This window comes from Astyanax mexicanus, chromosome 8 (assembly GCF_023375975.1).
Source record: "Astyanax mexicanus isolate ESR-SI-001 chromosome 8, AstMex3_surface, whole genome shotgun sequence".
NCBI lineage: Eukaryota > Metazoa > Chordata > Actinopteri > Characiformes > Acestrorhamphidae > Astyanax > Astyanax mexicanus.
In genome coordinates, this window is record NC_064415.1 from 44838461 (window position 1) to 44852945 (window position 14485).

A 14485-nucleotide genomic window follows, 5' to 3' on the forward strand; every position below is an offset into this window, starting at 1 on the left:
TAAATGGACAGAAGTCAGGAACCTTTGACCCTATTGACACAGAAATTGACATACATATATAGACTGATATTGTGATCCTGATTGAGCCAAATCAGATATTTTTTGCATCTAATATGGCCAAAGAGCAACAGCCATTTAGTAGGCCATAAGCCTGTATTATCACTTTTTTCAAACCTAAATGGTCAGAAGTCAGGAACCTTTGACCCTATCAACACACAAATTTACATACATGTATATACAGACCACTTGATCATGAGTACCAATTTGGAGCCCAATCGGACTTTTCTTCTCTTTTTAATAAATAGAAACACACTGATAGGGAATGTTCTGTCTTTCTGATAGAGTGATAGATTTCCAGCAGGTTATATGTGGTCTCTTGCTGCGCTCTGGTGGTCATTTGGTGAAACAGCTACAGGTGATTTATTCTAAATTAAAGCTCTGCTGAACTTATTTAATCTTGCTTGTCTTGCTTAATTGAACATATTTATCCTTCTTGTTCATGCTGGTCAGCCGCCTGGGTCATTCTTGTTTATGCTCCACCCACTTATTTTTTTTATAAATTTGCATAATATGCAAAAAATACTTTTGAGATCTTGTCCTTTGATCCTTGACCAATCATGACATGTTTGGTGTCAAACAGTTCAGCAGAGCTTACTCCTCAATAATTATTTAAAAAATCTTTACATTTATAAACAATATGGCCGCCATATGCAAATGAGTTCTACCATGGTGCAGTAAAATGTCTTTAACACTTATAACTTTTGAATGCTTAACCTGACACTAATACCACTTCAGTCCTTTGATCATTACATGATTCTCAGATACCCTGTCAGTATAAGTAGACATACACCCCCCCAGGGGGCGGGGCCAATGCTCGATAGCTGTTTCTCTAGAACCATACAAGCTATCAAGGTCATCCTAGCCAATTATCATCTATGGCCCATGCACTAATGGTACACCAAATGAAAATTTGATATGGACACTTTTGTGGTCACTATTAGCCAATCACATTCCAGCAAGCTTTTAACAGGCGGAATGTTAATCAGGTCAAAACTTATATACTATATACGGGTTATTTATATGCCCTTTTTATGCCTTGTGTTTTTTCAATTTAAGAACTGAATTTGTTTCACCAAATGCCCACTAGAGTGCAGTAAGACGCCACATAAAACCTGATGAACACTACAGCTCAATTTATCAATGCTTTTCAACTAGTTTACTCACACCACTCATCTAGCATTGCCATTATGGTCTTTATGGTCACGCTGGTCACCCAGCTTGGTTATGCTGGCCATCCAGCTTGGTCATGCTGGCCATTCACAATGGTCATTATGGTCCTGCTGGTCATTCAGCTTTGTCCTCATAGTAATGGTGGTCTTCCAGCTTGGTCATACTGGCCAACCACCTTTGCCATGCTGGTCATCCAGTTTGGTCATTATGGTCTTCCAGCTTGGTCAATATGGTCAACAAGTTTGTCATCCAGATTAGTCATGCTGGTAATCTAGCTTGGTCTTCACGGTCATGCTGGTCATCCTCATCCAGTTTGGCGATGCCGGTCAACCGGCAACATGTTTTAAGCCTAACTGGCCTCCAGGGGTCTCTTTGCCTGTAACGCTCGAACCCCGTAAATCGCCGCTTGCGGCTATATTTATTATTATTATTAGGGGTTCGAGCACGTAGTGCTAGAAACCCTATTGTAATTGTTCTGATTATTATTATTATTATTATTAGGGGTTCGAGCACGTAGTGCTAGAAACCCTATTGTAATTGTTCTGATTATTATTATTATTAGGGGTTCGAGCACGTAGTGCTAGAAACCCTATTGTAATTGTTCTGATTATTATTATTATTATTATTATTATTATTATTATAGTTCTTATTCTTTTTCTGCCATAGAAGTGATTGGGCAGAAGAAACCGTAAGGCCTACAGGGCTGAGACTTGGTCATATGGTAGTACTTCTCACCGCTACTCAGATTCAAAAGATGAGCCCGATCGGCCTCAAGGGGGCGCTATGGCGAAGGTCAACGCGTTTGGCCTCGTAACTCCTACGCCCTGATAGCTAGAGCAAAAATTCTTGCATTATATGATTCCTTGGTTAATGGCAAATCAAAAAGGTCAATAGAACCACTAAGCTCCGCCCACTTAGATTTTTTGCTATTTAGCATAATATGCAAAACCTACTTTTGAGAACTTGTCCTAGGGTCATTGACCAATCCTGTCATATTTGGTGTCAAACAACTCAGCAGAGTCCCAACCTCAATAATTATCGAAAAAATTGAGAAATTTTTAAACAATATGGCCGCCATATGCAAATTTATCTTACCGTGGCACACCCAAATTTACTCTAACAGCTGTAACTTTTGAATGCTTAAACCTACACTAATGCCACTTTACAACTTTGATGCCAACACGATTCTGAGGTAGCCCGTCAATCTGTGTAGACATACGCCCCCAGGGGGCGGAGCCAAAGCTAAAAATCTGTTTCTCAGGAACCGTACAAGCTATGAAGCTCTCCTTTGGCGTGTATCATGTATGGCCTATGTCCTAATGTTTTACAAAAGGAAAATTTGATATGCAAATTTTTGCGATCGTTATTAGCCAATCAGATTCAAGCAAGCTTTTGACAGGCTAAACAATGACCAATCAGGACGATACTTATACCCTACATGTATCTCAGGGCCTTCTATCATCCATTAAAATATGGCGTTGATTGGCCTCAAGGGGGCGCTATAGCAGAAAATCAGTTATATCTAAAGGTACAAGTGGCCTAGGCTTGTTATTCTTTTTTATTTGTATACTTTGCTGTAGCCTTTACAACTTTGTAATTACATATGTTTACCAAAAATGCAAAGATTTTCATCAGTGGCCAAAAGAGTAAAAATTGCTCTTTTCGAACTTGTCTTTAAGTCCTTAATCAATCAAAACAAATTTGGTCTTGATGCAATCTTGAGACCCTGTAGGTAAATAATTATCAAAAAAATCTTGACATTTTAACTATTTGAGGCCCATAAACCTTGATCAAACATGTACGTGAAAGCCTTTTCAGAGTTATTTGGCCAAAACTCTGTCAAAGTTTAAAACATGCCAAAACTGTTGAAGATACTAATTAACAATGACATTTGAAGCACATGTGCCAAGTATGAGCCAAATAAGTCTTCAGTAGGCTCTACAGTGAAAAAATAACTATTTTCAATTTATTCTATTTATCGCTATTTTCCAACCTAAATGGACAGAAGACAGGAACCTTTCACCCTATCAACACACAAATTTATACACATATATAGACTGATAATCTGATCTTGATTGCAAATTTTCAGCCAAATCGGACATGTTTTGCCTCTACAACGGCTGGAAAACTACAGCGATTTTGTAGGCCTCAAGCCTGTATTATCGCTTTTTTCAAATCTAAATGGACAGAAGTCAGGAACCTTTGACCCTATTGACACAGAAATTGACATACATATAAAGACTGATATTGTGATCTTGATTGCAAATTTTGAGTCAAATCAGATATTTTTTGCCTCTAATATGGCCAAAGAGCAACAGCCATTTTGTAGGCCATAAGCCTGTATTATCACTTTTTTCAAACCTAAATGGTCAGAAGTCAGGAACCTTTGACCCTATCAACACACAAATTTACATACATGTATATACAGACCACTTGATCATGAGTACCAATTTGGAGCCCAATCGGACTTTTCTTCTCTTTTTAATAAATAGAAACACACTGATAGGGAATGTTCTGTCTTACTTATAGAGTGATAGAGTTCCAGCAGGTTATATGTGGTCTCTTGCTGCGCTCTGGTGGTCATTTGGTGAAACAGCTACAGGTGAATTGTTCTAAATTAAAGCTCTGCTGAACTTATTCAATCTTGCTTGTCTTGCTTAATTGAACATATTTATCCTTCTTGTTCATGATGGTCAGCCACCTGGGTCATTCTTGTTTATGCTCCACCGACTTAATTTTTTTTTTAATTTGCATAATATGCAAAACCTACTTTTGAGATCTTGTCCTTGGATCCTTGACCAATCATGACATGTTTGGTGTCAAACAGTTCAGCAGAGCTTACTCCTCAATAATTATTAAAAAAATGTTTACATTTATAAACAATATGGCCGCCATATGCAAATGAGTTCTACAATGGTGCAGTAAAATGTCTTTAACACTTATAACTTTTGAATGCTTAACCTGACACTAATACCACTTCAGTCCTTTGATCATTACATGATTCTCAGATACCCTGTCAGTTTAAGTAGACATACACCCCCAGGGGGCGGGGCCAATGCTCGATAGCTGTTTCTCTAGAACCATACAAGCTATCAAGGTCATCCTAGCCAATTATCATCTATGGCCCATGCACTAATGGTACACCAAATGAAAATTTGATATGGACACTTTTGTGGTCACTATTAGCCAATCACATTCCAGCAAGCTTTTAACAGGCGGAATGTTAATCAGGTCAAAACTTATATACTATATACGGGTTATTTATATGCCCTTTTTATGCCTTGTGTTTTTTCAATTTAAGAACTGAATTTGTTTCACCAAATGCCCACTAGAGTGCAGTAAGACACCACATAAAACCTGATGAACACTACAGCTCAATTTATCAATGCTATTCAACTAGTTTACTCACACCACTCATCTAGCATTGCCATTATGGTCTTTATGGTCACGCTGGTCACCCAGCTTGGTTATGCTGGCCATCCAGCTTGGTCATGCTGGCCATTCACATTGGTCATTATGGTCCTGCTGGTCATTCAGCTTTGTCCTCATAGTAATGGTGGTCTTCCAGCTTGGTCATACTGGCCAACCACCTTTGCCATGCTGGTCATCCAGTTTGGTCATTATGGTCTTCCAGCTTGGTCAATATGGTCAACAAGTTTGTCATCCAGATTAGTCATGCTGGTAATCTAGCTTGGTCTTCACGGTCATGCTGGTCATCCTCATCCAGTTTGGCGATGCCGGTCAACCAGCAACATGTTTTAAGCCTAACTGGCCTCCAGGGGCCTCTTTGTCTGTAACGCTCGAACCCCGTAAATCGCCGCTTGCGGCTATATTTAGGGGTTCGAGCACGTAGTGCTAGAAACCCTATTGTAATTGTTCTGATTATTATTATTATTATTATTATTATTATTATTATTATTATTATTATTCTTATTCTTTTTCTGCCATAGAAGTGATCGGGCAGAAGAAACCGTAAGGCCTACAGGGCTGAGACTTGGTCATATGGTAGTACTTCTCACCGCTACTCAGATTCAAAAGATGAGCCCGATCGGCCTCAAGGGGGCGCTATGGCGAAGGTCAACGCGTTAGGCCTCGTAACTGCCACGCCCTGATAGCTAGAGCAAAAATTCTTGCATTATATGATTCCTTGGTTAATGGCAAATCAAAAAGGTCAATAGAACCACTAAGCTCCGCCCACTTAGATTTTTTGCTATTTAGCATAATATGCAAAACCTACTTTTGAGAACTTGTCCTAGGGTCATTGACCAATCCTGTCATATTTGGTGTCAAACAACTCAGCAGAGTCCCAACCTCAATAATTATCAAAAAAATTGTGAAATTTGTAAACAATATGGCCGCCATATGCAAATTAATCTTACCGTGGCACACCCAAATTTACTCTAACAGCTGTAACTTTTGAATGCTTAAACCTACACTAATGCCACTTTAGACCGTTGATGCCAACATGATTCTGAGGTAGCCCGTCAATCTGTGTAGACATACGCCCCCAGGGGGCGGAGCCAAAGCTAAAAATCTGTTTCTCAGGAACCGTACAAGCTATGAAGCTCTCCTTTGGCATGTATCATCTATGGCCTATGTCCTAATGTTTTACAGAAGGAAAATTTGATATGCAAATTTTTGCGATCGTTATTAGCCAATCAGGTTCCAGCAAGCTTTTGACATGCTAAACAATGACCAATCAGGACGATACTTATACCCTACATGTATCTCAGGGCCTTCTATCATCCATTAAAATATGGCGTTGATTGGCCTCAAGGGGGCGCTATAGCAGAAAATCAGTTATATCTAAATGTACAAGTGGCCTAGGCTTGTTATTCTTTTTTAGTTGTATACTTTGCTGTAGCCTTTACAACTTTGTAATTACATATATTTACCAAAAATGGAAAGATTTTCATCAGTGGCCAAAAGAGTAAAAATTGCTCTTTTCGAACTTGTCTTTAAGTCCTTAATCAATCAAAATAACTTTGGTCTTGATGCAATCTTGAGACCCTGTAGGTAAATAATTATCAAAAAAATCTTGACATTTTAACTATTTGAGGCCCATAAACCTTGATCAAACATGTACGTGAAAGCCTTTTCAGAGTTATTTGGCCAAAACTCTGTCAAAGTTTAAAACATGCCAAAACTGTTGAAGCTACTAATTAACAATGACATTTGAAGCACATTTGCCAAGTATGAGCCAAATAAGTCTTCAGTAGGCTCTACAGTGAAAAAATAACTATTTTCAATTTATTCTATTTATCGCTATTTTCCAACCTAAATGGACAGAAGACAGGAACCTTTCACCCGATCAACACACAAATTTATACACATATATAGACTGATAATCTGATCTTGATTGCAAATTTTCAGCCAAATCGGACATGTTTTCCCTCTACAACGGCTGGAAAACTACAGCGATTTTGTAGGCCTCAAGCCTGTATTATCGCTTTTTTCAAACCTAAATGGACATAAGTCAGGAACCTTTGACCCTATCGACACAGAAATTGACATACATATATAGACTGATATTGTGATCTTGATTGCAAATTTTGAGCCAAATCAGATATTTTTTGCCTCTAATATGGCCAAAGAGCAACAGCCATTTTGTAGGCCATAAGCCTGTATTATCGCTTTTTTCAAACCTAAATGGACAGAAGTCAGGAACCTTTGACCCTATCAACACACAAATTTACACACATATATATGCAGACCACTTGATCATGACTACCAATTTGGAGCCCAATCGGACTTTTCTTCTCTTTTTAATAAATAGAAACACACTGATAGGGAATGTTCTGTCTTACTTATAGAGTGATAGATTTCCAGCAGGTTATATGTGGTCTCTTGCTGCGCTCTGGTGGTCATTTGGTGAAACAGCTACATTTGAATTATTCTAAATTAAAGCTCTGCTGAACTTATTTAATCATTTTTGTCTTGCTTAATTGAACATATTTATCCTTCTTGGTCATGCTAGTCAGCCACCTGGGTCATTCTTATTTATGCTCCACCCACTTAATTTTTTTTAAATTTGCATAATATGCAAAACCTACTTTTGAGATCTTGTCTTTGCCTCCTTGACCAATCATGACATGTTTGGTGTCAAACAGTTCAGCAGAGCTTACTCCTCAATAATTATTAAAAAAAATCTTTACATTTATAAACAATATGGCCGCCATATGCAAATTAGTTTTACCATGGTGCAGTAAAATGTCTTTAACACTTATAACTTTTGAATGCTTAACCTGACACTAATACCACTTCAGTCCTTTGATCATTACATGATTCTCAGATACCCTGTGGGTTTAAGTAGACATACACCGCCCCAGGGGGCGGGGCCAATGCTCGATAGCTGTTTCTCTACAACCATACAAGCTATCAAGGTCATCCTTGCCAATTATCATCTATGGCCCATGCACTAATGGTACACCAAATGAAAATTTGATATGGACACTTTTGTGGTCACTATTAGCCAATCACATTCCAGCAAGCTTTTGACAGGCAGAATGTTTATCAGGTCAAAACTTATACACTATATATGGGTTATTTATATGCCCTTTTTATGCCTTGTGTTTTTTGAATTTAAGAACTGAAGTTGTTTCACCAAATGCCCACTAGAGTGCAGCAAGACACCACATAAAACCTGATGAACACTACAGCTCAATTTATCAATGCTTTTCAACTAGTTTACTCACACCACTCATCTAGCATTGTCATTTTGGTCTTTATGGTCACGCTGGTTACCCAGCTTGGTTATCCAGTTTGGTGATGACGGTCAACCAGCAACAGGTTTTAAGCCTAACTGGCCTCCAGGGGCCTCTTTGCCTGTGACGCTCGAACCCCGTAAATCGCCGCTTGCGGCTATATTTATTATTATTCTTATTCTTTTTCTGCCATAGAAGTGATTGGGCAGAAGAAACCGTAAGAATCCGTGTATCATTCGTTCATTTGATATTCAATTGAGAATCAAAATCGGAAAATTAAAAAACCAATTCGTTTTTTCGTTTTTTCGTTTTTGAATATAATACCAAAAAACGAATAACGGCTTGTATTTTGTATTTTTATTTGGTTATCCAAACAAAAATTGGAAATTTAAAAAACGGACCAGGAGCCGAATTTGATTTTGATTTTGAACTTGACCCATTTGTGTGCCCCGGAAGTTACTGATTTGTTTATTCTTGGTGGGTTTCTGTTGCGCGGGAGTTCACTGCAGTGTTATCTACACAGTCTGTATTGCTGTAGGCTTTGGATGGAGTTGAGGATGGAGAGTTTTATCTTGTTCAGAGGAACTAAACGCGTTGCAGTGAAAGAAGACGATATGACAACAGAAAAAATCGGCAGGATCTTTCAGGTGTTTGTCTAACGTTCCGTAGCTAAATGTCATATTTAGTTAATACCTTCAAAAAGATCTTTAATTAGGCCAGAATGTGGTTCCAGTCCGGCCATGCTGCCTACAGCAATACAGACTGTGTAGATAACACTGCAGTGAACTCCCGCGCAACAGAAACCCACCAAGAATAAACAAATCAGTAACTTCCAGGGCACACAAATGGGTCAAGTTCAAAATCAAAATCAAATTCGGCTCCTGGTCCGTTTTTTAAATTTCCAATTTTTGTTTGGATAACCAAATAAAAATACAAAATACAAGCCGTTATTCGTTTTTTGGTATTATATTCAAAAACGAAAAAACGAAAAAACGAATTGGTTTTTTAATTTTCCGATTTTGATTCTCAATTGAATATCAAATGAACGAATGATACACGGATTCGTAAGGCCTACAGGGCTGAGACTTGGTCATATGGTAGTACTTCTCACCGCTACTCAGATTCAAAAGATGAGCCCGATCGGCCTCAAGGGGGCGCTATGGCGAAGGTCAACGCGTTTGGCCTCGTAACTCCTACGCCCTGATAGCTAGAGCAAAAATTCTTGCATTATATGATTCCTTGGTTAATGGCAAATCAAAAAGGTCAATAGAACCACTAAGCTCCGCCCACTTAGATTTTTTGCTATTTAGCATAATATGCAAAACCTACTTTTGAGAACTTGTCCTAGGGTCATTGACCCATCCTGTCATATTTGGTGTCAAACAACTCAGCAGAGTCCCAAGCTCAATAATTATCGAAAAAATTGAGAATTTTTTAAACAATATGGCCGCCATATGCAAATTAATCTTACCGTGGCACACCCAAATTTACTCTAACAGCTGTAACTTTTGAATGCTTAAACCTACACTAATGCCACTTAACAACTTTGATGCCAACATGATTCTGAGGTAGCCCGTCAATCTGTGTAGACATACGCCCCCAGGGGGCGGAGCCAAAGCTAAAAATCTGTTTCTCAGGAACCGTACAAGCTATGAAGCTCTCCTTTGGCATGTATCATCTATGGCCTTTGTCCTAATGTTTTACAGAAGGAAAATTTGATATGCAAATTTTTGCAATCGTTATTAGCCAATCAGGTTCCAGCAAGCTTTTGCCAGGCTAAACAATGACCAATCAGGACGATACTTATACACTACATGTATCTCAGGGCCTTCTATCATCCATTAAAATATGGCGTTGATTGGCCTCAAGGGGGCGCTATAGCAGAAAATCAGTTATATCTAAAGGTACAAGTGGCCTAGGCTTGTTATTCTTTTTTAGTTGTATACTTTGCTGTAGCCTTTACAACTTTGTAATTACATATGTTTACCAAAAATGCAAAGATTTTCATCAGTGGCCAAAAGAGTAAAAATGTCTCTTTTCGAACTTGTCTTTAAGTCCTTAATCAATCAAAACAAATTTGGTCTTGATGCAATCTTGAGACCCTGTAGGTAAATAATTATCAAAAAAATCTTGACATTTTAACTATTTGAGGCCCATAAACCTTGATCAAACATGTACGTGAAAGCCTTTTCAGAGTTATTTGGCCAAAACTCTGTCAAAGTTTAAAACATGCCAAAACTGTTGAAGCTACTAATTAACAATGACATTTGAAGTACATGTGCCAAGTATGAGCCAAATAAGTCTTCAGTAGGCTCTACAGTGAAAAAATAACTATTTTCAATTTATTCTATTTATCGCTATTTTCCAACCTAAATGGACAGAAGACAGGAACCTTTCAGCCTATCAACACACAAATTTATACACATATATAGACTGATAATCTGATCTTGATTGCAAATTTTCAGCCAAATCGGACATGTTTTGCCTCTACAACGGCTGGAAAACTACAGCGATTTTGTAGGCCTCAAGCCTGTATTATCGCTTTTTTAAAACCTAAATGGACAGAAGTCAGGAACCTTTGACCCTATTGACACAGAAATTGACATACATATATAGACTGATATTGTGATCTTGATTGCAAATTTTGAGCCAAATCAGATATTTTTTGCCTCTAATATGGCCAAAGAGCAACAGCCATTTTGTAGGCCATAAGCCTGTATTATCGCTTTTTTCAAGCCTAAATGGACAGAAGTCAGGAACCTTTGACCCTATCAACACACAAATTCACACACATATATATACAGACCACTTGATCATGAGAACCAATTTTGAGCCCAATCGGACTTTTCCTCTCTTTGTAATAAATAGAAACACACTGATAGGGAATGTTCTGTCTTACTTATAGAGTGATAGATTTCCAGCAGGTTATATGTGGTCTCTTGCTGCGCTCTGGTGGTCATTTGGTGAAACAGCTACAGGTGAATTATTCTAAATTAAAGCTCTGCTGAACTTATTTAATCTTGCTTGTCTTGCTTAATTGAACATATTTATCCTTCTTGGTCATGCTACTCAGCCACCTGGGTCATTCTTGTTTATGCTCCACCCACTTATTTATTTTTTTATAAATTTGCATAATATGCAAAAAATACTTTTGAGATCTTGTCCTTGGATCCTTGACCAATCATGACATGTTTGGAGTCAAACAGTTCAGCAGAGCTTACTCCTCAATAATTATTTAAAAAATCTTTACATTTATAAACAATATGGCCACCATATGCAAATGAGTTCTACCATGGTGCAGTAAAATCTCTTTAACACTTATAACTTTTGAATGCTTAACCTGACACTAATACCACTTCAGTCCTTTGATCATTACATGATTCTCAGATACCCTGTCAGTTTAAGTAGACATACACCCCCCCAGGGGGCGGGGCCAATGCTCGATAGCTGTTTCTCTAGAACCATACAAGCTATCAAGGTCATCCTAGCCAATTATCATCTATGGCCCATGCACTAATGGTACACCAAATGAAAATTTGATATGGACACTTTTGTGGTCACTATTAGCCGATCACATTCCAGCAAGCTTTTAACAGGCGGAATGTTAATCAGGTCAAAACTTATATACTATATACGGGTTATTTATATGCCCTTTTTATGCCTTGTGTTTTTTCAATTTAAGAACTGAATTTGTTTCACCAAATGCGCACTAGAGTGCAGTAAGACACCACATAAAACCTGATGAACACTACAGCTCAATTTATCAATGCTTTTCAACTAGTTTACTCACACCACTCATCTAGCATTGCCATTATGGTCTTTATGGTCACGCTGGTCACCCAGCTTGGTTATGCTGGCCATCCAGCTTGGTCATCCTGGCTATTCACATTGGTCATTATGGTCCTGCTGGTCATTCAGCTTTGTCCTCATAGTAATGGTGGTCTTCCAGCTTGGTCATACTGGCCAACCACCTTTGCCATGCTGGTCATCCAGTTTGGTCATTATGGTCTTCCAGCTTGGTCAATATGGTCAACAAGTTTGTCATCCAGATTAGTCATGCTGGTAATCTAGCTTGGTCTTCACGGTCATGCTGGTCATCCTCATCCAGTTTGGCGATGCCGGTCAACCGGCAACATGTTTTAAGCCTAACTGGCCTCCAGGGGTCTCTTTGCCTGTAACGCTCGAACCCCGTAAATCGCCGCTTGCGGCTATATTTTATTACTGTATTTTTCTGACTTTAAAGTGCACCTAAAATCCTTTAATTTTCTCAAAAATCGTCAGTGCGCCTTATAATCCAGTGTGCCCTATGTATGTCAGGTTGTAAGGAGCAGTTAAGACACTCTGCTGAAGTACAGCGTTATACAGGAGTTTCTGTTCAGTTGTCCAGCACCGAGACTTGAGACAGGAGCAGTATTAGCATTAGCCGCTAACCATGCTAAGCGCTAGCTCTTTTGCAATTCAGTGGTGAATATCATCAGCCTGTACCCTGCTGCTAACCCGGGATAACGCTGCTGGAGCAGTATTAGCATTAACCGCTAACTACGCTAAGCGCAATCTCTTTCGCCGTTCAGTGGTGAGTATTATCAGCCTGTACCCTGCTGCTAACCCTGAATAACACTGCTGGAGCAGTATTAGCATTAGCCACTAACCGCACTACACACACACACACACACAGTGTGGGTCAGTGTGTTGTAACTGCTGTGGGCACTTCTAACAAAAGGCACAAACTACAAACAGCACTGTCCAGCTCCGGTGATTTGTGAGTCTGCTGTCCGAGTCGCAAACCAGCACACACACACACACAAAAAGGGCGAGTTAAGGACAGCTCTCAAGTTGCAACTACCCCTCTTTAGTCTGCTTAGGGATGGACACGTTATCAGGTCTAATAAATCAATAAAACATAAAATATAAAAATATAATACATTTTAAATACAAATAAATAAATCCTACAAAACAGATAAACATTGGGAAAAAGACAAAAAAATTAAATAAAATAATACTAAAAAACAAACAAACTATTGTGGTGTGGCTGTTAGTCCACTGGCTGGCACCCAGCTCTCTGCCAGGACACACACACACACACACACACACACACACACACACACTCTTCTGAGCGGTCTTCTGAGGACACTATGCTGCCTCTCACACCGGGGGTGTTATGAACCCATGTGTTGAATTATGCAGCCTTTATAGAGCATTACACAGAACTAGAGAGCATATGCTACGTTCCTGTAATGTATTGAAGTCTGTCAGAAGTTTTGGGTTATATGAATATATGCTTGTTGCAGTGTATTTTAATCTGTGAGAATGAACATTTGAATCACAGGAAGATTGAGAATCTTTCAGGGTGCATGGTGCACATGCTGATGAAAAGGACAGTCAGGCACTGCCATTACTGTTTTCTACAGGTCACTTAAAAACCTTGTCTTGAATAAAACCACACATAGTCTGATGTGAACAGGGTAGGTAAGAGTGTTCCAGAGTGTGCTCACATGGACACTTACACACTGAAGCTGTTTCACAAGATAACATTCACAAGCAATGTAAATCTGGATGGGTGTGCATAGATCTGTATACACTGATCTAATCTGCCACAATCCTCCTAACACCTTTGTTTCCTTCCTTTCAGTTTTTTCCTTCCTCTTTCCCATGTTTTAAGATGTCCTGCTCTTGCTGTTCTGTCCAGACTCTGCCGGCCTCACTGTTCACTGCAATGTTGTCCTGCTTTGGATTCATTCACAGCACTAGATTAGGGATGCACCGAAAATTTGGCAACCGAATATATTTACCCAAAAAGCACTTTGAGTTTTGGTGTAAATAAGTAAAGGGCCCTATTTTAGTGATCTATAGTGCTGCTCGTCAGCGTCAGTGTGTTTCGTAGCATAGCGGCGGAAAAAGTACACCTTGCACAGATAGAAGTGCATGGGTGTGTTTTAGGGTCATAGGGTGTAACATGCAATAAATGGGTGTGTTGCCCTTCCCTTTAAGAGCCAGGTGCCCTCTGACTTTGGTGGATCGCTATTTTAATGGCACAGCACTTCTGCACTTCTCAGCAGACACTGTAAAGGTGTGCTAGCAGCTCATTTACAGGAACAGTAATGTTATTTTACACAATATTTTCAGCTCTACTTGCAGAAATTAAAGATAATGAGCACAAGACAAAGTACATGTAGGAAATGCAATTTATTAAGTGGAATTTATTCATCAAACCCTGCTAAAACGGTGTTCTGTAGTCTTTAGATAAATGTTTCATTTTGTGAGGTTTTGGTCGAAAATTTTAACTGTGGTGCATACCTACTCTAGATACTTAACATGCACCAAACAGGTTCATAATTCACAACTTGCTGTGCCTTTAACCATAGCTTTAACCCTAGCTCAGTTGTACTGTTTATGTTGTGCTATCTGTGTCTACCAGAGGGAGACAGAATTTTAACACATTTAAATTACTGCTGGGTGGTATATCAGATCCACCAGTATACTTGAGGGGAAGTTAAAACCGGTATGCGTGTATAATACAGCTGGAGCAGTAGCTGTGTAGAACAACACCACCA

At 39.0% G+C, this 14485-nt stretch overlaps 1 protein-coding gene across 1 annotated transcript in view; it reads right to left on the reverse strand.

The window, feature by feature from the left end:
• The window catches only part of insra (insulin receptor a), a 159999-nt gene that overhangs the window by 87902 nt on the left and 57612 nt on the right, over positions 1–14485 (reverse strand). The gene's annotated exons all lie outside the window — the stretch shown is intronic.